Source organism: Lactuca sativa, chromosome 9, assembly GCF_002870075.4.
Source record: "Lactuca sativa cultivar Salinas chromosome 9, Lsat_Salinas_v11, whole genome shotgun sequence".
Taxonomy (NCBI): Eukaryota; Viridiplantae; Streptophyta; class Magnoliopsida; order Asterales; family Asteraceae; genus Lactuca; species Lactuca sativa.
In genome coordinates, this window is record NC_056631.2 from 191,667,436 (window position 1) to 191,670,874 (window position 3,439).

Here is a 3,439-nt window from a genome sequence, read left to right on the forward strand (position 1 = left end):
TCTGTTATATTGATGCAAATATTTTATTTTCAAAGTTGAAAGAAAAGGAAAAAAACATGACGTTTGTTAAATTTTAAGATAATTACTTGTTCTTGTGAAAAACTAGTTATTTGTAAAATTTGAATAATTTGCTTTATGAGTTGAATTAGGTCAAATTTAATAAAAGATAAAATGATATGATTATTTTATTAGTTTTAAAAGTTTGATCTACAAAGTTTTATTTTTTGAAACCTCCATAAGTTATGGATATGAAAAGGTTTTAAAAAAAATGATTCAAAGTTTTTATGGAGTTACAAAATTTAGTGTTAATGTTTTCCAGGATTCCATAACTTAAGAATAAGTTCTGGATCACCAAAAGTTTTTTGTGTTACCTTGTTTTATGAGTGAATTTAGATTAATGAATAAAATTATGTGTTAGTTGGTTTTAATCCAAATTAATCTAAAAGAAGTTCATAAAATGTGTTTATGTAACTTATAAGTCACATTTATGAATCTTAAAACTCATAAGTGTAAAGTTTTCCCCATAGGTTACAAAATGAAGAGTCTTTTTCCTCATTAAATTGTTTTATGACTCCATAACTTGTCCTCAAGTTATGGATCTTCAAGAGTCACTTCATTAAAGTTTTTAAAACTTTAATTAACTCATAAGTTATGAAAATCCAAGAGTTTTGAATAGTTTCAAAACTTTCCCTCATGTTTTGGAATTTGTAAAGTTTTCCCCATGAATACTTTAATTCCATGTTAGCCCTTAGAATTTTAAAAGTTAAAATTCAACCCTTATACTTTTTAATATTATAAGTTAATAGTATTTATATATATGTATAACAGTACAGTCAGTCTTACCATTAGTAGTCCTCATTCACTAAGCCGATCTATAAGGGGGGTATAAGGTTACTGCCTATAAAATGGCAGTTTAATGGGTGTCCACTCTCACCCACCGCTTCCTTGACCGGTGGAGGGTCGTTAGCCGAACGTGTAGGACAAGGGTTAGGATTCTCCCTTCATTAAAATTATTAATGATAAATACTAAGTAACTAAACTCTTATAAATACCCAATCTTAGTTACTTAAGAAAATGTGAATAAGGTGCTAATCCATGAAATTACACTTTGCACTTTGTTTAAGTTGGTTAGTGGAGTGTGTGTGGTTAACCGGCACACTAACTCGTATTTAACAAGGTAGGCAAAGGGTAACTTAATGTTTATCATAGTATCGATGGAGCGTGTGTGGTTAACCGACACATCGATTGAGGGGTAAACACTTAAGGGTACCAAGTAATTTGCATGGTTACTTCACACTTTGTTTTGTGATCCTCGGCATCCCAATCACAAAACCTGAAGGGCACACTTGAGATTGAAACATGCAATTGAAAAGTTCAATGAATCTCAAAGATCTATGAGTTTCAAAAACCAATTAAAACCTAATAATAGATTTCGTTTATCTTGGTGGAAATTGGTGAATCGTCATTCACCTACCTTCAAATATTTTATTGCTTGGATTACGGCATCCCTCTTCTAAGTTATAAAATAGTTTGTTGGGTCCTGGCCTTAATATTTCATATTGGGTGTCATATTAAGGACTTTAAATCAAATATCTTGAATATCTCCCAAAAAGATGTCTGGTTAAGACATTTATGATCTTCCTAAATCTCTTAAAACAAGCTTTCCTAAATGAAAATGATGTCCCATAGAAATCATACTTCTTTCACCTGCTCCAATTATTCTCCCTAACCCATAAGTTCTTGAAAATTTTAAGGTCACTCAAGCCCTATTGGCAAGCAAAGGTCTATGTGTGATCACATCTTGGAGATGTAGTCACATATTGACAAGCCGGGAGAGTTGGGTATCAAAGTGTTGAGAAAGTTAGAGCCTCAAATACTTTCTAAGTCACATAGTGAGTTCCTTTGGGACTCCTATGAAACAGACTATAACAAGACCCTTAATGATCTTATCTATTTGCTAAGATAAACTTCCTCAAACTTGTGGACATTGACAATAATGACATTGGATATCCAGTAAAGCTCTCTCTTTCCAATGGAAAGGGATCGGCCATAGTCAACTCGGTTGACCAAATGGTAAAGAGAGAGGCTAAGTCTGAGATAGTCTCATTATCAAGGGTCCATAGGTAACTGTTGCCAAAGGAAGGGGCATTGGTTTCGAAGCCGTTAAATTTACCTAAGGATGTTAAAGTCAATAAGTTTGGCTCTACTATAGGTAAAGTCCATTGTCTAACTCTATTAAGTGCATGCTGATTCTGATCGCGAAGATGGATTTCAATCGCATGGTTCGGTGATCAGAATTTTTGGCTATTACTTAAGAGTTATGATATTTATATTGCTTAGGAATAGATAACAACAAGGTTTTCATATGGATTGTAAGGATAAGTTTTCCGCAAAGTTTTAAAATAAAAGAAAAAGATTTTGATTTTATTTATTTTAAGTATCCTTACAATGGAATTTGTGAAAAGTTGTTGCTTATAAGATTCCACTGATAGCAATATTGGAAAGTGAATTTGGTTCTTTCATTTGTGGTAGTGTCTAAATTTACCAAATAAGGAAAGATTCTCATCACCCAAGTTTCAGTTGGATAGAAACTTCGAATCATGCAAGTTGTATAGCATGATGAATGAGAACTTTCAAGCATTGAAAAAAAATTAAGACTAACTACTTGTTCACATGGATGTGTGAGTCAAATGAAGGAATAAGGGATCGAGTACACATTCTTGTGCACTGGTCAAGTCCACCACAAAAGATCGATAAGACTATTCGTCATGGTTTACTAAAGCTCAGTAAATATGATCTTACTTACAAGCTTAAGTGTAACTCTGAGACATTGGAAAAGGTTCCAATGTATGGGAGAACGAATAAGAAGAATCAAATTAGGCAGAAGGACAAAAGTTTCTCAAATCTGAAAAGATGGGAGAGTACTGTAGTATAAGTTTTGTGATCATCTTAATGATTAAGAAACCATAGCACAATTAGTTCTCTAAGGAAATCTTAGTGCATTCTTATGACTAAGAAGAGGAATCTTGAATTGTTGAAATGGTTAAATTAAGAAGATGAGTCATACTTCGTTCCAATACAAGTCTTAGAGTCATACTACAAGATTGTAATTTGAGTGACATGTCTTAAAGAAGGTTTAAAACACTTGTCAAATGTAAGAGTAAAAGTTTCCTACTCTTGTACATTTGAAATTGGTAAGTTGTGATGTTTTAGATAAAACAAAGACCAACTAAGGCCAATTATGTGAAGTGTTTGTCTTGATTAGAATCTACACTATCTCTTGGATGTTTGACAAGGGAGTCTTATACGTCAAGAGGACAGTTGGAGTCTTAAAGGTTTTGAAAGTCTCAAGAACTAATCAAGAATAACACCTGAAGTTCTTCACTAGCACACGACTTGAGGTTTATAACCTATCATGTTGACATATTCTGTGCCCATT